At 36.8% G+C, this 11,049-nt stretch overlaps 1 protein-coding gene and 2 non-coding genes across 3 annotated transcripts in view; all 3 read right to left on the bottom strand.

Moving 5' to 3' along the window:
- Window positions 1-11,049, bottom strand: part of LOC135225729 (prostaglandin reductase 1-like) — a 394,759-nt gene that overhangs the window by 346,758 nt on the left and 36,952 nt on the right. The gene's annotated exons all lie outside the window — the stretch shown is intronic.
- Window positions 7,677-7,748, bottom strand: Trnac-gca (transfer RNA cysteine (anticodon GCA)). The gene has a single exon. It is a non-coding gene; the product is annotated as a tRNA-Cys (tRNA).
- On the bottom strand, window positions 8,069-8,141 carry Trnaf-gaa (transfer RNA phenylalanine (anticodon GAA)). Its single transcript has one exon. It is a non-coding gene; the product is annotated as a tRNA-Phe (tRNA).

An 11,049-nucleotide genomic window follows, 5' to 3' on the forward strand; every position in this document is an offset into this window, starting at 1 on the left:
CTTTTGAAATTTCAGCTCCTGGTTTTGGTTCCATGATTATGTGCTTTATTATTAAGATGAATGTGTTTTAAATTTACAAATAACTTATTAATAATATCGACCCACATCACATGTATGTGTTGTTGTTTTTAGAGATTCTAGCATGGTCTTTGAGTGAGTAATGAACACGTTTGTTTGTCTTCGTCCAACCCTGCCTAGGTCAGCTTCTTTCTCCAATCAATGGCCTTCTCTATTAACAAGTATGTATAAGCCACAAAGGAAAGATAAACACTGGAGTAGCTACAAGATCTTTCGACTCACGTTAGCCACTAGTATTTATCTTTCCTTCGTGGCTTATACCTTTTATCACGTTCCAAACTTTCGTGATTCAGTTATATATATATATATATATATATATATATATATATATATATATATATATATATATATATATATATGTGGAACGTGTATGTCAAGTCCAATTTCCTACGTTTGAGTAATACGGTACCCTCAGAATTCTGCTCTTATAGATTATAATGTCTGTAGTTTACCTGCATCCTGCACAATTTAAGGTGGAGTCAATGACGAACCTTTAACAGTGTCGTGGACACCAAAATTAAAACTGGTATTTAATAAAATTATTTCATCGTTAGAGCTTACCAAAGGGCATTATAATTATACATGTCGGTACGTGACTCGATCAGGAAGGGAGGGAGGAGCATAGCCTACGAAAGACCATATGGGAGGGAGTTCAGAGGTCCCGTACCTGACTGAAAACAGGTCCAAAGAAGATTACACTACCGTGTACCGCCAATCGTAATTCCTACTAATCTGGATTTATATTATACAATAATTCAGTGTAATTTTTAGAACTCAGTGATTGATCCTTAATCATGTGTAGTCAGAATCGGTGCGTATTAGTCAAATATTGTAAGTTCTCTTCAATTGCAATTTGCGCCAAAGTTCTACACGCAAGAAGGTTGTCCGGCCAGTCGTCAAGACGGCGAGAGCGATCCCGTTACCGTGTTGTGCTTGGGAAATTTAATTCTTGAACTTTAACTGCGTTGCCCTTTCTGTTTTGTGAACTTATATTCAGGATCAATGACAAAGCAGAAAGTACACCCTTGGCTCTCACAACAAGGGGAAGATATTCACAAACGGTCAAAAATCATGCGGGCACTTGGTAAATTGGTTGTCGTCAAACCTATAAAAAAAAAAAGTCGATTCATTTAAGGTAGATTCTTTGCGCCTACGAGACGTTTGTTTGGCGGCCTCTGATTGGCTGGTAGCGGGAGGCAGACTGCTCGCTCAGTGGGTCATATTTTCGTTTGTAGCTTAGAAAACTAGCAATATGTTTACATTTCTTCATTATCTCACGTTTTACAAAAGATAGGAAAGTTTTCGTCATACCAAAGGATTCAGTATAATATACAATTAATTAATCTTTTCCTGAAATCAATAAGTTAAAATACAAAGGAATTACAACGAGTAGAAGTGAAGGGAGAAACATTTCATTCTTTATACCTGTTTTTTATTCATAATCGGATTTTCCATAATTCATGAGATCAAAATAAAATGAAATCTTGTGTTATAAAACAATATATTCACCCTGAATACGCTGGTGCTTTCAGATTTTAGATGCGTGTAATATGTAAAGAGAAAATGAAGAATATGTCTTATTATGTTGATCCGTGTTTGACTCGGTTTGACAGTAGTGCCGAGAGACGCAAGATATCGTGGGCTGGTCCTCTTACCTGGAGCTGTTGGCAGTTGCCAATTGGCGATATGAGAAGTTTGCAGTTTCGAAACTATGTATTTACCGAATTATTATGTCATTACATTTTATATAAATAAATGCATAGAATTCCCATTATGACTTTCGAACATTTTTACTAAATATTATATATGTCCGTATTTCTGGACATATCTGATAAAAGAAAAGTATATCAGATGGATGCATCTGGGTGTTGGCTTCAATTTAGTCTAAGTGAGAAATATACATGCTTTATTGGGCTCACTGATAAATAACAGAACTTGTTTCTCTGGCCAATAGCATCAAAAGCTTATGGTTTTCATATGTTCACTCAATTAACAAAAGTACAAATGTTTATTTCTTACCATAAAATTTGTTGACGATGTAACGAATATAATATACTGTCTTTTTCAGAATTGCTTGAGTTACTCTTACACCAGAATGTTTATCTCCTTTATATACATGTTACACTTGACAACATGTCTACAACAATGTTTAGGAAAAATTTGCTCAGTTTTCTCCTGAGGTAGTTGGATTATTCTGAATCACTTAATTCATACCTGAGTTAGAATAGCTCTCGTAACCGTTCCCACAGCCTGCATAATTGTATATATGGTATAGTACATGTAGGATAATGAGACTAATCAGAAGACTGTTATATCTTCATCTTTTTAAAAACAAAAAGAATGGAAATTCATGCAGATATATTATGTCATAAAACACGAAAGAAAGTCATACACAGTAGGCTTACACTGGTATGTCATTAGGCTATCGATATGAACAAAAAGAACATTAAAATTTACAAATTTCTTACGTCATCATTATTGTTTATTGCTCCACTGAGATTATTATTTCATATCACTCAATTAAGTCTCTGATATCTCTTTCGTTTGAAAATATATTCATATAAGAAAATTAGAAACAAATATGTTGAAACCACCTAACCTCATTAAAACTAAGGATGAGCTGAAGAGGTGCGAAGTAGGTCCGTAGATTTCAAATTCATTCCTGAACTGAATTTCCCGCCCGCGGCCAACGATACCAGATGCATCCATCTGATTATTTACTTTCTTTTATCAGATATATCCAGAAATACGGACATTTATGATATTTGAGTAAAATGTTCAAAAGTCATAATGGGAATTCTATGCATTTATTTATAGAAAATGTAATGACATAATAATTCAGTAAATACATAGTCTCGAAACTGCAAACTTCTCATATCGCCACTTGGCAACTGCCAACACGCCAACGGCTCTAGCTGAGAGTACCAGACCCAACGATGTGTCTCTCGGCACTATTGTCTAACCGAGTCAAGCACGAATGTAACATAATAAGACATATTCTTCATTTCTCTTTACATATTACACGCATCTAAAATCTGAAAGCACCATCGTATTCAGGGTGATTTCATTGTTTAATAACACAAGATTTTATTTTATCTTGATCTCATGAATTATGCAAAATCCGATTATGAATAAAAACAGGTATAAAGAATGAAATGTTTCTCCCTTCACTTCTACTCGTTGTAAATTCCTTTGTATTTTAACGTAGTTGATTTAAGGAAAAGATTATAATTGTACATTTAATACCGAATCCTTTGGTATGACCAAAACTTCCTATCTTTTGTAAAACATGAGATAATGAAGAAATGTAAACAAAAATATTGCTAGTTTTCTAAGCTACAAACGAAAATATGAACCCACTGAGCGAGCAGTCTGCCTCCCGCTACCAGCCAATCAGAGGCCGCCAAACAAACGTCTCGTAGGCGCAAGAATCTAACTTAAATGAATCGACTATAGTTAACCCCTAATTTTGGGACCTCCATGAGGTGAAATGTCATCCTCCCATTGCATAAATCGGCCGGAGACGAGAGAAGAATTAAAGCCAACCAGGAAGAAATCCATTTAAGTGGGGAAGTCACGCAACTTGCGATTAACACAAACACGCGGAGGAATAATGTCAAAGGTGGGTATCACTGTAGTTTTTTTGGGTCAGAGCTTGAGTAGGCATTCAAAGGGTCGAGTGCTTAAAATAATGCGGTAGGTATTTTCACTCAAAATATGTAAGTGTAAAAGAGCAAAATATGTAAGTGTAAAAGAGACAGTCGCACGAAGATATCGTTCTATAACATAAACTTTTTTGTCCAAACAATTCAGAAAATCGGTATACAGGCTAGGTAATTTGAGAAATTTACGAGATAATTAAAATATTCACGGCGGAAGCTACCCGGGACGCCATGTTTACTAGCAGCCCCTCGGGGATAAAATTAAAAATATTTCTGTTATGTTGGTAAATTTCTCAGATTAACTCACAGTCCTGCATTATATGAACCAACGAAAGCTTCGGGCTGCCGTATTGATTACGTTTACCATGTGAAGTATTAAGTTTGTAGGCTATGTATCATCTTCGTGTCCTCTGTCTGTGATGAACTCCATCTTGATTCCGTGAAACACGTCAAAATTCGTAACTATATAAATGACATTGTGATTAGAGGTGTGATATGTGACGAATTATTGAGCATAAAGTGCCTCTCCTTCTTTGCAATAAACATATTAGGTTGCGGAGAGATAACAGACCTGACTCATAAATTGGGAAGAATTTGAAAGAGCTGCGTTGCCGTTGTATGTTGTAACATGGTGGTTATTTTAATTCCAAGACTTTTCGCTCGTTGGCAACTGCTTTGCCATGATAGTCATTAATTGATGAATATTTACCCCCGACCTTCGCCTATTTTGCCTTTTTTTATTATTTGTTTACTGTCCACTTTCCTTGGGTTTCCTTTTGGCATGCACCCATATTTTATTTCCATGCGGAATTGGCACAAAAGTACTGTGTAAGAAGCTTGATAACTTCTTGTTAATTACTACAGCTGATACATGGACATGACTGAGACTTTTATTACCCAAGTTAACTAAAGGATTGAGAAGCGAAAATCACAAGTAGTAATACTGGAGTAACATATTTGTTTATCTGCAAAGTTTGAAATTTGGCGTGATGCTTCTGTTTATCAGAAGTAGGAGCGAGACTGAAAATTGATGTGGTTACCAAACAACGGTTTATAGCCATTTATTTGAATTTTCTGTGAAGGTCTTAAAAAGTAGTGGATATATGAATTGCGATATTTATTAAAATTAAAGTGTGCTGAATGGAGCTTTTTTTTTTATCGTAAATTCCCGTAATTGTTAATATGAATTTCACTTAAATAACTCCAGGCCCCCATAGATGAATTTGTTATATACAAATATTTATTTACTTATATTTTTATAGAGAACTTGGAAGGCTGCAAATTTAAAAGGGCACATGTTCCATGGGTGCAATTTGGCAGTCCTACGTGATGTTGCCTCTTCCACGCGTTGTCAGTTAATAGTAGCTTGGTAGGTACACTGGCAACGTGACCGAACAATGTTATATGAATATTTTGTGAGGTATTAATGTTATTATTCAGTAAAGGATAAAAGGTTTTAACCAATTTTTTATGAAATGTCATTAGGCTAACTAAACTTCCAGTAAAGTACAGTTTAAAACTTTTGAATGATTGGGTATATGGGTCATTGTGGATATAGTGGACCCTAATTTTAATTATTATTGCTATTGAAAATATGTCCAATTAACTACTACAATCTATATTTCGTTATCGCTTTAAAACTCTTAACAGTTCAGTTTTGATATATGTTATATTCAGGCTTGGCTAAAAGTATACCGGGCACAGATAGGGACTAATCTCCTTGAAACTTACATTTTGAAAATTCATGATAATATACCCATAATGCAGTTTTATGCTATTCATAAGCTCATTCTAATATTAATAGTGCAGTAATTTTTTAGCACTTAAGAATTGCTTCGATGTGATCCTGGTGGTTATCGCGATTTCATGATTTCTAGCATCCTCTGTCCCAGTTTTCCTATATGGGGCTTCGGATTATATTCCAAATGACAACTTTGGAATACAGTTAAGTCTAACTAGCATTTGAAACCAAATATTATTATGCAATTGTTATTACTTTGCATAATTTTCAGATGTTTAACACTTTGCTTTCCTGTGGTCACGTGGAGGCAGCCCCTTTCAAAAGGGGGAAGTTTCCCGCCCAGACAACCCCACCCCATACAGGATCCACCCACCCCCCCCCCCCCCGTAAAGGCGACGTTGCGTAGGTCTAGTTGACACCTGCTATCAAATACACTTAAAGCTTCGTTATTGGCTGGAATAATCCGGAGTAATCCGGAGGTCTACCCCAGGCTCTCCACTCACTTTCACAAATAGTCACCAAACATATACAGACTGCATGTCGGGCAGCAAGGGCCAGCTCTGACATGAGCAAGCATAATCCAACCAACCAAGCGTCAGCACCGTAGATAGAGATTTTAGTTACATGACAATAATATATTTTAAATGTTGTTTACTAAGGAATTAAAAAAGAAAGATATTTGAGAATAAACTTTTGAAGGCAGACGAAGAGTATTGATACTAAGCAACTATGACCTTGGCAGTGACATTTCGAGACTATTGATGTAAAAGAAAACGGTGGCATTTGTTGAGTATTTTCACCGCCAACTGTGAAAAAATTGCGTGTAGTAATATGTTTAGTGTGTGTGTGTGTGTGTGTTATCGTCTGTGGCTTTCTAACCACTCAGGCGTTCTTTGCGAATTATTTATATTGCACTGTAAAAATTTCACAGTCGTCATATAACCAATTATGGTATCGGATAAGCACTGACTTGAAATTCATTTTAAAGGAACGTTGATTCTTCTATGTTTTAGTCTCTTTATGGTAAGCAGGTTTAAACGTAGTTAATACTTCCTTTACTAGAATACAAAAATAGTACTTAAACTTGTTCTCAGTATCTGCGCCTGGAATGTTTTCTATGCTTCAGTGCGCATAGGAATAAAATGGCTGTAGCCTACAGTTTTTCTGATTCTGGATTGGTTGCTGCAATCTTGCACCAGTAACTTTGCATTTTTGGCCAGAAGTGTGAGGTCCCATTGTTTTCCACCCCATTTAGGAACTATATTCCTGAAGTCGTTTGCTTTCATGTCTGAAGTGGAAGGTTAAAAATTTAACTCCATACGCCTATAGCTTTCAGTTTTCTGTTCCTGGAGTTTAAGATCCCCATTGCTACTCGGACTGTGCAGGCAGCTTATGCCTTTATCTATCAGTTTTTGTTATTGAATGGAAAGATTCACGTCATTTTTTGCTCTATAGAAATCATACCTATAGCCTTAAGTATTTTTATTATAGAAATGCCTTTTTTCTCCGTACTGTGGAACCATAAGTGTAGCTTTAATATTTCAAGTTTATAGGAAATATTAACCTGTATTATTCAGGTTTTTTTCAAGTTCCACTTTTCATTTTGTGCCGGAACCATACACCTGAAACATAGCTTTCAGTGGAAGGTCCTGTTGCTCTCCGTTGTCCGTTCTGTTCCATACGGGAGTCATACGCCCGTAGGAAAGGTCCAGTTGCTCTCCGTTCTGTTCCACAAGGGAAACATACACCCATAGCTTTTAATTTAGCTTTCTCGAAAAAATTAGATGTATCTCAAACAGTAGAAATTAAATCATCACAAAGAATTTTGGAGAAGTGAAAATTACCATTAATAGTCTCTGGTCACAGGGAGGTTAATACTTTCTCACAACCTCGGTGTTCAATCACAAGGTATCTCGAAGTTCATGGAAACATGAAAGCATTATCGTTGTTTTTAGGTGACACAATGGTTCTCTTAAAGGGTTGGCGTAGTGCTGTAGCTCCAGTCTTTTTTAGCTACCGATAATATCAGACGATACTGTCAATCATGTGCACATTCTGACATAGTTAGTTCTTGAAGTGAGTTCACTAAACATTCAATTCCACAGCTGAGGTGCTTCCTGTAGCCCATTAATTCTTTCACTCGGGATAGAAAATTAAAATTTTCGTCCCTCCCTTACAATTACAAAAGGTTCTGCAGGGGGCGCCCGGGATTGAACCGGGGACCTCTCGATCTGCAGTCGAATGCTCTACCACTGAGCTACACCCCCTGAACTGGATATTAGGGTCGAATTATGTGCAAGCATATGTTAAGAATGAGTTTCATGATGATGTTAGGCAGTGGTGCAATTAAGAGGAGTCGGTCCGCCCTAGACGGCACTTTCGTGTTTAGGGGGGTGGCACTCTGGCATCCTTTGATCAGCTCCGTTGTAAATATCCAGTGTTGTTTTTGTTTGATGTTAAGACTTAAAACAGACTTTGGTTTTTTAGCAGGGGAATGGGATGGCACTTCCAGAGACCGCCCCTGGTGCGACTAACGCTAGTTATGTCACTGTTAGGTATAATCTTCTGAAAGTTTAAAAGTTATCATTGCCCAGACCCGGGATTGAACCGGGGACCTTTAGATCTTCAGTCTAACGCTCTCCCAACTGAGCTATCTAGGCATTTAATAAATTACCACATGCGCCATATCACAATAGGAAAAGTATAGATGCATGTGCCTGTGTATGTGTGTTGGGGTACTGTTCCTGGCCCAAGTTTTGGCAGGCCAAAGTTTCCACAGTTGCAAAAGAAACATGTTGATGACCATGGCTGTGGCCTGACGAATTTTATTGTTTCTTTTCCATGTTTGAGATGTTTTAGCTTTGGCTTTTTATTGCACTTAAACATTATGTTCTTTATTAATATTTTATTGCCTTTGTGTCAGGTTCCTTCTTTGGAGGAATTCCAAATTGTATCTTTACACATGTATGTGCGCGCGAAATGCGAGGGGGCCGGGCGTGGTTCTCACACACACTTAAGAGAGGCATAGATTTTTTTTTTTTTTTTTTTTGTGGGGGGATGCCGGGTGGAGGAGTTCACACACACATTCTTATGAGAGAGACATATTGATGTGCATTTTCCCTCGGTAAATAGATTGATGGTGGCACAGTATTTAAGAAACAACACTTGTCAGATTTTAATTTAATTCTGGTCTAAATTATGCTGATGTTCATTTCAAATGTTTGTCAGTGATTACTTGGGAAGATTTAGATGACGTGCAATAACGCCATGAATTACCTATACGTTTTGGTAATCATATTGCCAGTTTCTTCTTGATAACTGGCTAGTAAGTTTGTAGATTATTATTATTATTATTATTATTATTATTATTATTATTATTATTATTATTATTATTATTATTGGGGAAACGAATCCATTGTGATATATTCGTATAAATATTATCAAAGATGTGCAAAGAAGACAAGGCGAGTTTCCATAGGATATAATGCCACTAAAATGGGTAATTCTTGTAAATGACCTCGACGTTTTTAGAAATAAAGATAGTGACAGCCATGGAACCATACACAGCTATTCTCATGCTTTGCCAACTATTGCTGTACTGAAAGAAGCACTTTTTATCGCATTTAAATAAATCTCATAAAATGAAATTGGTGTCATACAAGGACAGTTTTAATGGACAACTATGAACACCAACTCTCTGGAATTCTTCTAGATTAAGGTTGTTATCTCAACCCTGGGTTCGGAAGCCTCTGGAGGTGGGCGGGTATTAGAGGAAAAGGGTTGAGAAGTAATCTAAATTCACTACAGATTGCCGGCCATTTGAAATTTTTGTAGAGTTTACCGTAGAGTTTCATCAGTTATTATCGTATTGTTACGTGACTGATCACCAACCAGTGATCGCCATGCTGAAGCTGGAATTAAAAGCACCCAACGAAAAATTCTGGATTTAATTCGATACATTTTGTTGAAGATGATAATGAAGAGAGTTTTGCAAGTGAATGTCGAAACATTTGCAGGTTAGAAACCATACCTAAGCAGGTGCAGACAATCAAAGAAGAATGGTGTAACACGTGGAATGTGTATCATTTGTTAAGAAAGAAACAGGTAATACAACGGAAACCCTGGATATTGGATGATTCCTTGGATATAATAAAGAACAGACTAAAGTAGAAAGAAATCGGAGAAAGACTTCACCAGGAGAATGTGGATAGTACTCTACATATAAATGGTCAAGTTGAATCAAGATTGGGCACCGGCTAATGCTGGCAAAATCATGTATTGAGGGAGTGGCATTGTTGTTAAAGTAGCCCACTTTGAAACATCCATGGATGAAAAGAAAATGGGAAACACCTTTCAGAAGGCGGAGTGGTCAATATTTGAAGGAAAGACCGCGCAGCACTAAGGAACATGTGAGAGATGTCTTGAATAAGAGACATAAACGGGGCTTGATAGATATATCGGAAGCAAAGAACATATAGACGGGGTTTAGATGGAAGATATATAAAGAAACATTAGGTTATGATGGAAACTGCATAAATGATTTTAGCTCAACATGAAATGACACCGCATACTCGCTAGTCTGTACAGAACATGAAACTGTAAACATGTTGACAGTTCCATGGTACAGAATAAGGAATGAGGAAGTCTTATACTAACTCAATTTGGTGACTCTAAAGGCATTACAATCACGGCGGTTCAAATGAAAATATTCAGGATGCTCATTCTCAACAGGCTGGAAAAGAAGCTGATGAAATGTTTAGAGATGAACAGTGTGGTTTTAGAAAAGGTCCTATATAGTTCCACTGAAGGTGCATTGTGAGGCAGTATATGCAGTTTAAAAATTCCCTTCTGGTCGAGGCATTTGACAACGTCTACAGACCAGTTTTATGGAATGTCTTTTGTCACAAGGGCATTCCAAGAAAATATGTACTGCTTGTTGAAATTATGCATGAACGAAATAGATGCAGAGTTAATAGCGATGGCGTCTTGCCAAGTGAATTTGCAAAATATAGTGGGATGCGAGAGGGGAATGTTTGTCACCTTCGGTGTTTGCTCTTTTCGTGAATTTTGTAATGAAACAGGTGGTCGGAGATGGAAGAGGAAGGAAACGGTTAGAGTACAGTGATTATATACCTAGAGAGCTAGAGCTCAAAACAAATAAGAGAAAAATGAGAATAAAGTATGCACAAAGGGTGAAATAGCCTTAGCTGGAGGTGAATCTCAATATTTAGAAACTACGATATCAGTAAAGGTCCTCTTGAGATGACATTTAGTAAAAGGAATAAAGGAGCCAAGTAAAAATAGGATTGGCTGAATAAGCTTGGAAGTCAGATGGAAAATGCATATGGAAATAAATTTGCACGTCGATTTAGTTATATATGTATTGCTTCAGTGACAAGAGTCGTTGTATATCAGTGAAACACTGTCTTAGAAGATTTTGTCAAATTTGAGGATAAAGCTTCAAGAAGAAGTTAGTAGTTATATGGCAGTATAGAGTTAGAAATGATACCATAATGGACGTTACGGGATTTCCATGTGCAGATGAGAGAATGATGAAATGGACACGGA

This window comes from Macrobrachium nipponense, chromosome 13 (genome assembly GCF_015104395.2).
Source record: "Macrobrachium nipponense isolate FS-2020 chromosome 13, ASM1510439v2, whole genome shotgun sequence".
NCBI lineage: Eukaryota > Metazoa > Arthropoda > Malacostraca > Decapoda > Palaemonidae > Macrobrachium > Macrobrachium nipponense.